The 16,617-nt window shown below is 41.2% G+C and overlaps 1 protein-coding gene across 3 annotated transcripts in view; it reads left to right on the top strand.

Annotated features, from left to right (window-relative positions):
• CHRM2 (cholinergic receptor muscarinic 2) overlaps positions 1 to 16,617 on the top strand; it is a 123,944-nt gene that overhangs the window by 66,141 nt on the left and 41,186 nt on the right. The window contains exon 1 of one of the 3 annotated variants that reach the window (XM_084786827.1): positions 13,284 to 13,305. The exons of the other annotated variants lie outside the window; for them this stretch is intronic. The gene's annotated coding sequence lies outside the window, so the exon portion shown is untranslated. Of the gene's footprint in view, positions 1 to 13,283; positions 13,306 to 16,617 lie in introns of those variants that run through there. 3 annotated transcript variants of the gene reach the window in all.

The raw sequence follows: 16,617 nt of genomic DNA, 5'->3' as shown, positions 1-16,617 counted from the left end.
AACCTCCAGTAGGGGACCAGACTGGGACCAGGCTGAAACTCCTAACAGCCACAGTGCTCAGAACAAGTGATAGTGGAATGCTGGGCCCTAAGAGGACAAATGTATCACTTCCCCCAAAACTTAAGAATCATTACAGAAGAGGGAGTGGAAAGAGTGTAAGAGGCAGAAGACGGGAGAAGTGAAGCGAAACTCTGCCTTCTGGGTATGGCACAGTGGCCCTGCACTCAGGAACACACTATAGCTGAGGATTTCTACACAAGACCAGTACAACACTGGGCCTATCAATAATCCATCGTGGGTGGAGGAGGAGCCCAGGAGGTCTACCCCTCCCAGAAGTGCTATTGCTGCTAAAGTTGCAATAGGATGGAAGTATCAAGCTCACCAACAGTGTCCCCATCGATAAGTTCTCTCCCACACATGCTCAGTCAAGAGATGTGAATTAAACTCAATGGGCCACCATTTTTTTATATGAAAGTTGGAGACTTATTCAAAAGGAGAGAGACAGGCATGAGGGAAGAACATGAAGTGTTTACAAGACTAAAACTCATTCTACAAATGTAAAGAACTGCCAAACAGTTAAAAACGAAGTTCATACTAATGCTATTTACATTTAAAGCAGAACTAATGCATCAAAGACGTAATTCTGATAATAATAACACAAAGGCAGAGATGCCATCTCACAGGTAGTGGCTTGATGAGAAAATGGTCAGTGTCCTCTCTGTAGCAAATTGTTCCCACGAAAGAAACCTTACCCAATGGTTCCTGTAAAATTAAAAGGCCTGCTTAAGCAGGACCTTTGTATTGTGTTCTCGTTGTATGAATTTGGGGGAAATTTCTTTATCATTACGTATTTTGTATCAAAGTGGAGTTAGCAGCAGCAGATGAGCCACAGAGTTGTTATGATGCTTACAGTCCTTGCTGGGTGCTGTAGATGCCGCCTGTGCCAAAGCCAGCTAGCCGCCGCAGTTGTCATGTGGTTATCACGGTTGATGTTACCTAACCACAGACTGAGGAAAACACAACCAAGCTGGAATATTTCCAGCGGGGACGGGTAGGGTGGAGCTAAACAAAGAAGCATCCCTGTTTATACAACACACGTGGAGTGGTGGAGTGTTACCTCATTCGATAGTCTCTATATTTCATCTGTGCAACTGGGCATCGGGCACCATTGCTTTGATGCTGCACGTAAAGAAACCAAATGAAAAAGAGTCACTTATGTAACAGACTTCTATTTGTTTTCAAAACACTATTTCCCATGAAGAAGCACTTTTTAAGGGCCAGTTGACAGAAACCTAAAATGTAATTAGGCAATCTCTGACAAAGAGCAAGCATGACGTTTCCTGCCCCTTGAAGGACTGTCAAGTATGCCTGGGCTCTGACCCTGCCCAGCTAATAACGCAGTTCTCTATAAAGTTCCCAGTACAGGGTGGATGCTTCCCCTTATCTGCCCTAGGCCCGAGTTTACTGCATTAACCTCTTATCTGAACTTCTTACCACTAAGCTTTTCTTAGTCCCGTTTGTCCCGCATCCTGTGATGAGATTAATGTCTTGAAAGTACCACCACTGCTGCATCAGCTGCCGGCCTAAATCTTCTCAGTGTGCCCTCCATGCTTTTCAGAATACATTCCAGATCCTTCCGACTTTCACGGTTTGGTGGCAGCCAACATCAAGGATCCTTCCTTACAGGATCAGAAGATACCTGGGACATAGTTAGGTCGGTGTAATAGACCATTATCAAATGGTAAGCCTGGCTTGGAAAGAGCCCATAATTGGACAAAAATGTCAGCAATCAGCAAAGGGGGAGTGAATGGATGTCCTGGTCTCCTTGCCACTGCCATAGACAAGGTGTCCCAATCAGAACCAGTGGCTGAGACAAGGCCAAGTGCATGGCCCTGGGTTACATGATAGGCTGTTTGTTTCTCCCAACCCCAAGGTAGGCGTATAATTTTACAATCTGCAATTAGTAGTTTTCCTTTAAGACTGTAAATATATCTGGACCGATTTACTGAAAACATAACAAAAACAATACAAAACATAATGACAGCACAGCCAAGGGCACTGCTACTACTGTGAATATCGATCGATGTTGTACGACTTGCCACAACTTTGGTCATACCCATTATTGTAAGCCCTGCAGAAGGCTTCCCCTCCATGGCAGACAATGCATTTTCTCAATTTCTAGAACATGTTTGTGTCCACTGTTCAGAGGGACAAGGGACACTTCTGGGCATAGCCATCTGACATTAACTCTTCAGCTAGATTGTGTCCAGCTGTGTACCCTTGGTATGGTGAGGTCCCTCCGCACGCCACAGTTCCCTAAGGACTAACCATGACCCTTTCCACCTTACTTTCTGACACTGAGAAGAGTTCATGGCAATAATCATACATCCTTTTCAAGAAATGCTCGGCTTACATCCATATCTCATGAGAGGTGGGCTATTGTTATTGGCAGTCGTTTTGAAGTTGAGTGCAGCATTTTGCACATGAACTTTGAAGGATACATGCATTTAAAAAACCCTCTACAGTATATAAGGTACATAAGCTCTCTTTTTTCTCCCTATAACCTCAATATCTCCCTGAAGGTGCCCTATCTCTGTGGCAGATACAAGGCTCCATAAGGGACTCCTATCCAAGTGTCTCATAGCAAGTCTTTCCCCAACTTCTGTTTTATACACAGATGTACAGTAGACCTCAGGATTTGGGGTCTCAGAAGCTTCCTGAAACTTATCCTTCTGTCCCTTGGGAAGCACACTTTTGACCACTGGTTCTAGGGATCTTTGTTGATCCTATTATTAAAATGCAATAGCAAACAGAGTGCCTCTGCAGGATTCAGTTTTAGCATGCCCACTCAGAAAGATGGAACGTGCACACATGCATGTGCGTGTGTGTGTGTGTGTGTGTGTGTGTGTGTGTGTGCGTGTGAAAAGGACCAAAGTCTGTTCTCACACTCAGAACTTGTCTTCTTTCTCTATGATGCCTGGCACGTTCAGTTCTCCACTTGTCCCTTTGTCCTTTCGTTTATCACCTCACTCCGTGACAGTGGTTCACCTTCACTGCCAGGGAAGAATCACCCCAGGGCAGGCCATTTGCTCATCAGCCTCTGTGGAGCAGAGAAATAATTTTGCTTTTGCTTTTCCTTACCAAGTGTCTTTATCCCCTGCTTTCACCCCTGCTCTGGCAGGTTTTGGGGGCACTTGCTAGGGGTAACCTCAGACATTGAATCAGAGACCTTTAAAAAGTATATAGTTCTTTAATCTTTTCTCCATCTTTCAAAAGGTGTTGCTTTCCTTTGTATCTTCACCTTGTTTTATAACCCCTGACTTTAGGAATCCTTGTCCCAGGCTGGGAGTTGTTTACAGGTCAGATTCTCACTCTCATCACTGGAAGGGGATGTGAGGTCACGAAATCCTGATCACATAGAATCTGTCTCTATCGCGTATGACAGGCAGCCATTTTGATATTTTCTTCGGTGCTTACAGTGTTGGGGAACTCCCTATGCTAAGCGCAGCCCATCTCTGTGAGGGATTGTCCTCACGATCTGGGTCCTCTCCTGAAACTTGTGTCTTCGTGTTGTCTGTCTAGTTCTGAGGCTGTCTCTAGAGCCACCCTGGATGTAGCCATGATCTCACAGACATGTCACAGCTTTGTGGGTCCTTTTCGACTACAGCGCTAGCTGTTCCTGGATTCCTGTTTAGTTTCTTTAATTTCTGGTTGACCCCATGCTTGCAACTATTTCCCTTCAGAATTAAAAATAAAGAAACCAGTAGAAACATATATTTGACTCACTTGAGTAGGATTTGGTTTCTTTTGCTGATATAACCTACCATCTTTACCTTATAAGAGGAATTCTACAGTTATTTTAAATTTTACCCCCATGGTACAGTGCATTCTGATGAGGATTTTCACAGTGGGCAGGCTAATATTTCATTGACCAAAGGTCTACTCTCAGGCTGGTTCTGTGTTTTACTTGACATTATCTTCTTTAAAAAAAAAAACATGTTAGGACAGGAGTAGAAGAGACCCTCTAATGAATTAAGGATAAAATGCAGGAAGACTTTCAAGGAAATGGACGCAATACTCGGATAGCCTATAAGCTTCCTCATGAAAAACATTAAGTGCTTTTAAAAATGCCTCAAAATAAGATAATGTGCATATTTGTAAGGACTAGCAGAGACACTAGATGGTAGAGTATGTTGAAACTGTTTCATATGTTTATGAAATAGTAGAAGTTACCTGTACATAGGAGGAAAAGGGATGTGTGGTCAAATATTCAGATATCGCTGTAAGGCAAAACTAGAAATAGTCCCCAACTGTCCTGCAGGTATAAGGACTCAGGTGTGGGGAGGGTATTGAAGTGGGAGGCGGCCGTGTATATAAGACCAGCTTGACCCTCAGGTGGATTTTACCTGAAACAGGGTAGAAGAGCAGAGAGAAAAGAGTGCTAGGACAGGAGGGCTATGTTCCCCAGGCCACTGAGAGGCCTGAGAATTATACGCAGGTGTCAAGGTCTGGCTACAAATAGCAGAACAAGAAGCTCAAAATGGAAGATCCTGGGGTGTAAAAGGCCGTCAGTGATGGGTGGTGGGTGGCTGGGAGGAACCCTTTGTAAGATAGATCTCAGGTACAACAACAGCAAATGGGGGACGGGGTTAAAGGAGGAAGGAAACAAAGCTTAATGTTGACCACCTTCCATGGCATATGCCATGTGGGATAGCATGCAAATGACTTACATCCTCAATATGTCAGAACATTTTTCCTTATACTGTACAAAGAGTAATTCATTATGTCTTGCCAATCATTATTTGGTGCCCTTGGGTATGCCCTTGGCTAAACAGTAAATGCTTCCAGTGGTTTCTCAGTTGACATTCACAAAGGTAGATATGTTATTCTTTTATTGGCGACCAATAAAGCCAGATTTTAAAAAGCTGAAATAAAGATTCAAGCATACATTGCTTGTATTTCAAGATTCAGCCCAGCTAAGTAAAAGATCAAAGAATATAAGGCCCATCCCATGAGATCATGAAGCTATTCTTAATATTCACCCAAATAACTTCCAATTATCAGCCTGGTTTTTCCCTACCATGCACAGATTGTGTTGCATGGGGTGGAAAATAACAGCCAAAGTGTTACGCATGAAAAAGAACTGGCCAGAGAACTTTAAGGTAGAGATTCTTTCCCCTTCTTCCACCTGACCTGTGCTCACAGTAGTCAAATCCATTGCTTCTCCTTGGACTCATTTGTGTCAGCTGTCATGTGGGAGTACAACTGTCACAGCTGTTAACATAGTAGATTATTTAATGTATGTCAAAATTATGGGAATGTCTGAATGCAGGGCACGTGGAGCAAAGAGGCTGAGAACGGTGACAGAGTCCGAAGTTGGAAGCAGTATCAAAATATAAGCTGATAAAATAGTAAGAACTTGATTTGGAAAGTATTTATGAGGAGATCAAGAATTAGCATGCAGAATAATAGCACATGCAACAGTCTGGAAGACAGGCCTTCTTTTGATAATTTCTTTTTTTTTTCATTTTTAAAATTTATTTATTTATTCATATTACATCTCAATTGTTATTCCATCCTTTGTATCCTCTCATTCCTCCCTTCCTCCCACTTTCACCCTATTCCCCTCTCCTATGACTGTGACTGAGGGGGACCTCCTCCCCATGTATATGATCATAGGGTATAGATTCTCTATTTGGTAGCCTGTTATCCTTCCTCTGAGTACCACCATCACCTCCCCATCATGGGGACGTAGTCAAATATGGGGTACCAGAGTTTATGTGAAAGTCAGTTCCCACTCTTCACTCTCTCTGTAGAGAATGACCTGTCCCTTAGCTAGATCTTGGTAGGGGTTCAATGTTTACTGCACATATTGTCCTTGGTTGGTGCCATAGTTTGTGCAGAACCCCTGGGCCCAGATCTGCCCATCATAATGTTCTTCTTGCAGGTTTCTAGGGCCCTCTGGGTCCTTCTATTTCCCCATTCTCCCATACTTCTCCCACCTAGAATCCCAAAAGGATGTCCTCACATCTCTCCCACTTTCCTGGTAGGTGAAGACTTTCATAGGACATGTCCCTTGGGCTAGTGCCTACTTATAAGTGAGTATATACCATTTGAGTCTTTCTGCTTCTAGGTTAACTCACTCATTATGATCATTTCTAGTTCAATCCATTTGTCCACAAATTTCGGTAATTCCTTGTTTTTAATAGCTGAGTAGTATTCCATAGTGTACATGTACCACAGTTTCTTTATCCATTCTTCTACTGAGGGACACTTAGGCTGTTTCCATGTTCTGGCTATTAGGAATAAAGCTGCTATGAACATGATTGAGCATATGTCCTTGTTCTGTGCTGTTGTATCTTCTGGGTATATTCCAAGGAGTGGAATAGCTCGGTCTTGAGGGAGCCCTATTCCCAGTTTTCTGAGATAGTGCCAGATAGATTTCCAAAGTGGCTGTACTAGTTTACATTCCCACCAGCAATGAAGGAGTGTTCCTCTTTCTCCACATCCTTTCCAGCATGTAATCGTACATTTTTGTTGGTCTAACTGTTGAATATTAGAATATCCACTGCTGTTTTAAGCATAGGTTTGTGTATGGAAGAACCCATGGGTTTTTTTTATTCATGGATTTCTTTACAAGGGATGTTGAGATGGGGTTTCTCTGTGTAGCTTTGGCTGTCATAGACCTGATTTGTAGACCAGGCTGACCTTGAACTCACAGAGATCCAGCTCCCTCTGCCTCTTAGAGTGCTGGGATTACAGGTGTGTATCGCTCTGCCCAGCCCTTCATAGATTTCTTGTGAATGAGAACATAGTAGATGAAATTGAAAACTAGTGTTTGCGTTGGTTTTTATTCACTGCCATTACAGTGTATACATTAGCCTGGTAACTATGTTCCATGTGATCACTGTATGCATACCACCTCAAGAGTGATACTCTCCTCAGACGTCACTCAAATCTGAAGAAGCCTAACACTCACTAAAAGCCTATATGATGACATGGATCTAGAATCAAGCTCAGAGACATAGACGGGTTTTTAGAGGAAGCACTTTCCTCACAAGGGGTGCAAAGGAATAAGAGAAGCCCTCTCTGACCTGGGATGGCAGCACTGTTAGACTAGAGGACTTTTGGTTGGTTACAGCCTGGAAGAACAGCATCCGGGAGAAATATGACAGCCAGTGGACCATTTGTCCAGGGAGGAGAACCCTGGATTCTTTCCACTAAAGTTTCTCCTCAAATAAGATCCTCTGCCTTGAGTACGCAGATAGCTTTTGGTTATCTCTCCCAGTAATAGTATCCATAAAACCACCATTGTCTCAGGAGACTGTGAAAGGACATGACCAACCTTATGCTCATGGGCAGCATGTACTTCAGAATACTTTGAAAATACTGTTCATACTGACTAATTATAATTTTTGTACAACTATGATTAACATAGTATGCACTGTTAATTTTATGTTATTAACTCAGAATAAACCCTAAGAATTTATCTTGCCATTGCAAAATGACTATGGAATTGTAATAATGGACTTAGGTAGTGACAATGTAAGAACTAGATAGAATATTGTATATCTCATATATGTATTGAAATATCACAATGTACTCCATAAATATACACAATTATTACATAGTAGCAGATTAAAATTTTTAAAGTGCAGGACTCTGAGGGAGAAAAGTAGGTATTTCAAGAACTTCTCCAAAAGGAAGTTCATGTGTGCATGTCTACTGAATAAACTTCTAGTGCACATAAAATTAGCCTTTGAACATTGCCTTAATTGAGTTATAATTTTATTATTATTTTGAGTAATAATAAAATATACATTTAAAAGTCAAAAAAAAGAAAAGAAAATACTGTTCTTGATTTTGTGGGGGACATCTTTTTTTTTCAGATAGGGATCACAGTGAAACATCAAGGAAACTGGCAGACATTTGATGTAGGAAACACATATGTACCTCCTTTCCTTACGTCCTCCCATTTTCTTAGGATCTGGAAGTAGGGTGAAATCAGTGTCAGAGAAAGAGCACAAACAAATAAAAATCTGACAATTGCGATATATAGATTTTTCTTCATTTTGACAACAAAGGTTACGTAGATATTCAGTAAAGTGATTATTATAGATTGCTCTCTGAGTAATGACATGGTCTCCGTTGTGGGGAATTTGTTGGAGCTCTTACATCATCCTGGGTTTGGCCATCTGCCCAGAATGCCTCCTTAGTTTTGTCATGTACCTGTTATCCTGGAAGAAATTCCTCTTGCATGGAGTTTCTATTAAGGAATTCTGTTTGCTTTGAAATACCTATTTCCTCCATTGATGATGATGATGATGATGATGATGATGATGATGATGATGATGATGATTTTATTAATTTGTGGGCACAAAGGCAAAGATTAAGGACCTGGAAACTGAAGCTTATAGGCCAGGTAGTTGAATGAAGCCAGGAGATGTTGCTTTCCATCAAGCCAAGAGAAATGCCTAGGGTCATTTGGAGAAATGTCAACATGTTACAAAGAGGAATGACTGGAGATTTCTGTCTTGAGATCCCCTCCATTAATGTACAGTGTGGGAGACAAGAGATGCCTGCAATAACAGAGGACATTTGAGAGATCATTGCAGCTTTGAACTAGCTAGTTGAAGTCTAGAAAGAGATGAGTATAGAGAACTTGTCTTGCTCCTGGTTCCAGGTCTTGTGGCTGGCTGCCTGGGCAGTAGTGGGCTAAGCTGGATCTACACTAGAGCATCTGAAGGGGTGTACTGCACACTACGGATTGTTCTATGCAATGACAAGGAGTAAGTGGTGCGAGTTCACCTGTCAGAAAGGCAAAACACCGGAGTATTGAGTAAGACCTAGAAGGAAACATGAAACTACAGTCAATAATTCCAATAGACTCTTCCTTCGGTTAAGATGCCTCTATATTGTAAAGATAAATAGAGAGCTAGTGTACTAAGCTGTAATCAGAGAGATGATCAAAGAGCAACACTCCAAAGAAGTAGTGATTGTGTGTGTGTGTGTGTGTGTGTGTGTGTGTGTGTGTGTGTGTGTGTGTTTGTAGGGATTGTTTATGTGCATGCATGTAAGTATGGGTATAGGTGCACATGTGCCACACATGTACATGTACAGGTCAGCAATCAATTTTAGGTATCTTCTTCTATCCTTTCTACATTTTGAAAGTCAAATTCTCTCATTGAACCTATATTTTTCTGACTAACTAGAGGAGCCAGTTAGCTAGGGAACCCTCAGGAAACCACCATCCTCCCAGAGCTGGGAGTATAGGCATCTTTACAATGTGAAACTCTTTGTTGGTGCTGGAGATCTGAACTTGGGTCCTCATATTTGTGCAGCAAGCACTTATCCACAGAGTCATCTCTGTAGCCCCCAAGGAAGCAGCAACTCTGCTTTATTAATAGGTCAATCTTATGCAATGAGGCGGGACCCTGAAAACAAGTGAGAATGAGGACAGATGGAGTTACAAAGTCTCAGGAAATGCTAGTTTTGAGCATTGGAGGAGTGGACAACCAATGGCTAATGGAATCAGAAGTGCAGACAAATATTTCAAGATCCACATCAGTCTAAATTGGATGGAGAACTGTGCAATTGAAGAAGTGGCCGGATTAAATGAAAAGACTGTTACTTGGCTCTTATTTGGCTAAAAATAGGAACAATAAGACAATAAAAGCAATAAGTAAAAAAAAATAAGCAATAGCAATAAAATAATAAAAAATGAAATGGACCGTCTCTCCCACTACAGACTTGTCTTGTACAGAAAATGAGAGTCTGAGCTGTCTCCCACTGATACAGAAAAAGTAAGGCAGTGGCCAGTCGAGCCGTGGATGAAGGAGTGCAGGAGAGCTGTTGAAGACAGCCAGGGAGAGGCAGAGAGGACCTTAGGCAAAGCGAGTACATCTGCGGAGTGGTGACAGATGCCAAGAAGAGCAGCAAGACAGACTCAGCCATGTAAAGTAACGACTTGAAGGACATTTATGCTTAGTCATGTAAAGACAGAGGGAAGGATCCTTAGAAAGATGGTGTCTTTCTGTCTGTGGCTCATCAAAAAGGTCCAATTAGAGAAGAGAGGAAAGGAGTCAGAAACCAATATATCACAGTGTAGGTAAATGGTATCATTTATTGATCTGAACAGCACCAGAATGTGCGCATAATTATCCTCATGTTTAAAGAGAAGAGAGAGACTGGGAGATGTGGAGTTCTCCCATGCCCGATAATGAAATGCTTAGTGCAGAAACCAACACCACATGTGCCCATACCTTCTTGTTTTGAATCATTTAAAAATAATTGATACTGAGCTCTGAGTCACAACTGGTGACTTAATTCATGAGTCAACAAAAATCCTTGGTTCTTTAGCTATCTCAAAAAGAAAAAGAAAAAAGTAAGCAAAAATAAGGATTATCAACCTTAAGCTGGGTATAAAGGTAAATGCCTATAAATTCATTCTCTGGAGGTAAAGGCAGGAATAGCAGGAATCAAAGGTAGTTTTGCCTACAGCCAGCCTGAACTATAAGAGATACTTTTTCAAAACAAAAAACAAACAAACAAATAAACAAAAAACCCACAAAACAAGTTAAAAATAAGCGATTTCAGCATATAACACTTTTCTAATACTATTTCACTTTTTGAATGATCAAATGGAGCCAGAGAGATTGCTCAGTGCTTAAAGCCCTTGTCTGCTTCTAGATTTCCAGAAACCATATTAAGAGCAGATAGATTTTTCTTTTCAGGTCTATTCTATTTGGTGTTCTGTAGGCCTCTTGTATGCTCATATGCATCTCCTTCTTCAAATTGGGAAAATTTTCTTCTATTATTCTATTAAAGATGTTTTCTGGGCTGTGGAGTCAGTTGCCTTCTCTTTCTTCAATCCCTATTATTCTCAAGTTTTGTCTTTTCATGGTGTCTTTGATTTCTTGAATGTTCTGTGTCAGGAACTTTTCAGATTTAGCTTTTCCCTTGATGGTTGTTTCCAGTTCTGTGATTGTATCTTCAAGTCCCGATATTCGTTCTTCCATTTCTTGCAATCTGCTAGATAAGGCCACCTTTGAGATGCTTGCTTTCTTCTCTGATGCCTCTTGATTGCGTTTTTCTTCTGTGTGTTCCTGTATCATAGCTTCCATTTTTATCTTCATGTCTTGAACTGTTTTAATGATTTCCTTCATCTGGTTGTTTATATTTTCTGAAATTCTTCAAGTGCCTCTTTATATGACTCTTTTAAATCTTCAGCCACCTTGTTTGCCTCCTCCTGCATTTTTTTTTACAGATTTATTTGTTTCTTCCATTATCATCTTCTTTACTAAGGACTTGAGGTCATTTTCTTGACTATCAATTGCTGTTAGGTTCTCCAGGTTGTTTTCATTGGGATTGCTGGGATCTGGAGATGCCAAACTGTTTTGGTTTTTGTTAGCGTTCTTTCACTGTCCTCTTGTCATTTTGGTGACTCTGATGTTGGAAGGTAGTTTGTAGTGACCTTCACTGGTTGAGAGTGGATAGCTGATGACTGATTATAGGTGGGTGAAGCCATTTGCACAGGACCATGTAAAGCTCCCAGACAGAATGGATTATGTTAGTTCACTTTCATTTTTCTGGGAGAAGTGAAGCAAAACAGACTGAGTACAACAATTGCAAGACATCCCTGTCCACCGTCATGTAATGTGGAGAGGAAATACTCATAAAGTAAGAAACAGCCCAGAGAACGCAGTGTGGGGAAAGGGAGGGTGGGTGTAGATTTGATTTGAAGCCTTGTGTAAGGCACATGATACACAGAAGGAGAATGACACTTGGAAGCAAGAATAATCAAATTTGACCTGCTAGAGTGGCTGGCTGCCTATTCAGCTGGGGGGAGAATTTATTATTAAAGAGTGCTCTGCCTTAGTTTTGCGGTGTTTATAACACACAGATTTGTTTTTCCCACTTCCTCTAATTGCATGTGAGGAAAGTGACAATGGGGGGGGGGATAGAGAGGCCAGGAGGGGATGACCTGCCATTTCCCAGTGCTTCCCTCAAACAGTCTTGGCATTGGGGATGAAAGAAATGTCTCAAGTAGAAGTTATTGGTGGACATGTGCGTTTCTCATCCTTTGCCTCTCCCGCCCCTAGCCCCCCTCACCCATAGCCTAAACAGAAACCCTTGGCCATGTGAGGGGATTTTTTTTAGTCTCTAGATGCCCCCCTCCCGACTGGGATCTGTAGGCATGCTCCTCTTTTGAGGTCCCAGCCTCTGAGGACCCACCACACATCTTCCCTTCTTGTGCTTTCTTCCCTATCATTTGCATTATCTCTCGTAATACATGAGTACTGACCAGAAGTCATGGGTGTTGAGTGTGACTGGGGCAGAGTGCACAACATGTTCTGTGAGAAGAACTCTGGGGCCGTGGTCTGACTGCAAGAAAGGAGCAGAAAATAGTGCTTAGTGTTTTATGGGGATTTGAAATGAGAAAACAGCAAATCCATCAAGGACGCACCCAATTGTGGCTGTCCAATATTTGACACAGGACAAATAGTTTTTTTGTTTATAGTATGACAATATAAAACAAACATATAATTGTGCCATGCACTATCCTTATTAAATGCAAAACATTATGCTAAAGATAATAGTAAAGATAAGGTAAAGTCTAGAAATTTGTTTCAAGTGCATAATGACTCAAAGCAGTGGATGCCTTTTCCTAGCTCCACATTTCTTTGGCTGTGCCACTCTAATGCTGACAGGGGAGCCTGTGTCAGAACTGAGCTGATTAACTGCATAACAAACAACAAATCAAGCTAGAAGAGTGACTTTTTCCCCAAATACAGCTTCTAGGGCTCAGTTGCTTTTATCAGTCAGATTAGTAGGTTTTTGTTTTTTGTTTGTTTTTGAGGCAGTACAGACCATGAGCTGGCACTTTAATAAGCTACCAGAGCAATATGATGCAAGGGTAACAATTTCTTTATTAGATGGAGAGAGATGTCACTACTAAAACCTTGGTGATCTATTTTCTAGGCAGATAAAACTTGTACATATGTTTAGCATGATGTGAAGTCCCTTTTGCAATTGTCTTTTTGCACATGTCATGTTTAGGGTCAAATGATGTAGTTGATTCCATAATGACATCAGTTTCCTCCTCCGTGTTACATGTCTTTCTGCATGGTTTCCTTGAATTTCCATTATCTGGACCTATTGATGCAGTTTCTTGTTTTGACTCTTGCCTGTTTCCTGTTCGTTTTTGGTAGTTTCCTCATCAGAATTTCTCTCTGTGTTTTGTTTCTATGAGCAATGAACTCATGGAGTCACAGACATGGAAGAAGACTAAACTACAGGGGAAAGGTAAACATCAGCAGAAAAGAAAACTGTTTGGAGTCTACTTCACTCTCACTCTTCTGATGTGCCTGGTCTTCATGTGTGTAGGCAGGGTAGACTGTGCTATGCATGTTCCTTCCTTTCAGCAGATCTATTAAAGTCAACCCATAAGATGCACCAGATGATGGCCAGTGGAAAAGAGGATGCTTAGGTCGGGGAGAACTCATTGTGTCTTTGGCTAAATCACTGAGCTATACTATAGCTCATAATAGCTATAGTGAGATGTGGATGGCTACAGATCCATCATCCAATGCTGCCAGAGAGCTCAGGGCCTGCTTCTAGGAGCCCTTCTATGCCTTTTCCATTTAATGAAGGGTAGTAATGCCCTCTGCTGAGCAGTATGCTGGGGCCTGCAGCCTGCTTTCTGCGCTGTCACATGCCATTCTTAGAGAGCTGTGTGGTAGGTGGTATAGGAAATTAGTTCGGCGCAAAGGATGAAAGTGCAAGGATAAAAATAAAGTTTAGAAGTCGAATATTCACAAGGTAGAACGGGTAGTGTCTGGGAATCATGGAGAGCGCTGGAAGGATGCCATCAGGGCCTTAGTTTCTGCTGCCCTTATTTAGCACTTCACACTGCTTCCTTTGCCCATATATATTTTTTCCATTCAAGAGTATGCAATAGTTAATTGATAGTCCTGGAAAAAGAGACGATTTATATTGGGTAAAACGGTGAATGAATGTTGTATAACATTCTGGAATGTACAACAAGTGGTGGTGTATTTGAATCTTCACAGCACCAAGTTTTATAAATTCTATAAATGTACTATGCATTTATTCTATAGAAAAAAAGGGTTTAGCTAGACTCTCATTTCACTAATAGCTTTCTCACTGGCTGCTTCAATTGTTTTCCCCACCTTTCTGACACATTAACTTAAATAGAGCAAGTCTTGATCTCAAAGATAATTTTCATTTAGATGGACGTTAATTATTTGCACAGGTAGAGAGACCCCAGGATGAGCTATTTTCACAGTTTCTCCTCTCGCTCAGCTGATCTCCATTTCCATCTGGCTACGAAAGACTATTATTAAGTATCCATGTTTTCTTCAACACCTTTTGAGGAAAAAAACCACTCATCTTCCCTGTTAATTTCTTATGGATGGAATTCTAAACATGATATCCTGATGGTTTCTTTCTCGAGTCACGATATTCTGTGCCTCTGTCGTGTTGATACATTAATAAGTTCAGGTTTTTGTAAAACATGCTGGTGTAAGTGATAATAATGTGGTGAAAATAGTATTTTAATTATTCCATTGAGTTTTCAACTTGACATTTCTTTGCTGCTTCGGAGCATTTCTGGCCTAAGTCTCTTACTCTTGATCTGGCTATTTATGATTTATCCTAGCTGGGGACAAAACTCCAATACAAGAGTAAATTAGAAGATGTCCTATTTTTATGTCCTACTCAACATGCTACTCATCAACATCTACCCATGAATTGGGTGTGACACAGATCCACAGATAGCAGAACACACACCATAGTCCACTGTGTGTGGCCACGACAGAATACCACTGGGTGTGATATTTATAATCCATAGATATTAGCTTCTCAGAGTTTGGAGTCCGAGAAGCCTACCATCAAGATACTACTGTTTGATGTTGGCGTTCTTCTTTTATCATCACCTGGAAGGAGATGAAAGGGGAAAAAGAGAACTCACTTCATCTCACTGTTGCAGCACCAGGAGGAGAATTTACAGTGTTGAACAAGTAAGGAGGATGGTTCCATGCAAGTGCAGAATGTCTTTCAACTCTGTGGAGTAGCATAGACTTATAAGCTGTGGCTTTTATGTGAGGAGAAAGAGAACAAATTAATCTGTACCCTCTCGGTTTGAATTCTTTGGTTTTCTTTGCTTTCTGTTTTACATACTCATTCTTTTCTCTCTGAGCTATTTGCAAGATGAACTTTAATATAAATGTACCATTTAAGGAGAAATGCCAACTCTTAGTCATCTAAAAAAAAAAACTTCACTCTGACCTAAGATTAAAGCATATAGATAGCAACAAAAAGCCCAGATTGGAAATAGATCTGGTTTCTGAATCTTCCATTACCAATATATAAAATAGAACGTCCGTGGGCTTGTTGGGAGCTAAGGGAGATGGGAAGTCTCCCCCATAGCATCCATTTTCCCAATCCCCCTTCCCAGAGGGTTTAAAAATTACTTGTATCCTCATTTTCCTATTATCAGAACATCACAATGTTGCCTTTTATTGTTAAAGAAATGGCAATTGTAAATGTACTCACCCCAACCCAAATCCCTTCGCCTATGGCTCCGTTGTTATTTCCTAAGAGGATTTCTTTAAAATGTGAACTAAAATAAGAGATCAATAAAGCCTGAAAACAGAAAATGGAGCCCTTTAAAAGTTATTTTCTTTTTATTGTTATCATCTTACTCAGACTTACCAGAAAGGGTAGTTGAGGAGCTGAATGATGACCTCCCTTCCCACTGACCCCTCAGTGGTCACTGCAGAAGTACCACTTGGACCCTGCAGTTAAAGTAATACGGGGATGGCTCTGGTGCCTACTGTTCAAGGAAGCTGGGAGGTTGCCCTCTTCCAAGTCTTCGCAGCACCCAAGGAGGATGAGGATGCTGTGGTCTGTGTTGACACCAAGTATGGCTGCTTATGTAGACAGAGGACGAGCATGGCACTTCACTTTGGTAGGCAGTCAAGCAGGGTGGGGCTCACCCAGGGAAGAAGAATGCAGGTGACAGTGGCAGTCTGAGTCCTGCCAGCATACCTTTACACACAGCCCGCTTCTGTGAACAGAAAAGGCAGTCGTACTGTTTGCTTACTGTTGTGCTTTTTTCCAAAAATAGCTCTAGTAACTTGGGGACCCAAGGCTCAGGAGGCAGTTTTTGGCAGGTTGCTGACTTAATGATTCAATGCCCCCACAAATGAACTGAAAGCATTCAACAAACTGATAATCCAGTAAGTCAGAGAAACAAGATAGGCATATCTGCTTGCTGGGCAGTGGCATCTTTAACATTGTGAAAATATTGGATGGATTTTTTTTTGTTGACTATTCCTCAGAGACATCTGAGAAATGAGTTAAGATCCATAACAAACGAAGAACGACCAGGGGAAGTCATACGTATGTGACAAAGTCACAAGACAGATGCCAGGACCACACAGCTCTTTATAGTGGTAAGGCGTAGAAAGTCTGTTAATCTTTCGGTCACTTAGCAGCTTTATTTATTTTTTGTTTTCTCATATTGAACATAATAGATGTGCTATATAAATTACAAAAATTAATAAAATATTATGACATCCCTGCATGTTTGTT

Source organism: Acomys minous (genome assembly GCF_964271855.1).
Source record: "Acomys minous genome assembly, chromosome: 6".
NCBI classification, from domain to species: Eukaryota; Metazoa; Chordata; class Mammalia; order Rodentia; family Muridae; genus Acomys; species Acomys minous.
The sequence above is the reverse complement of the archived record's forward strand: the minus strand, read 5'-3'. Positions and strand labels throughout refer to the sequence as shown.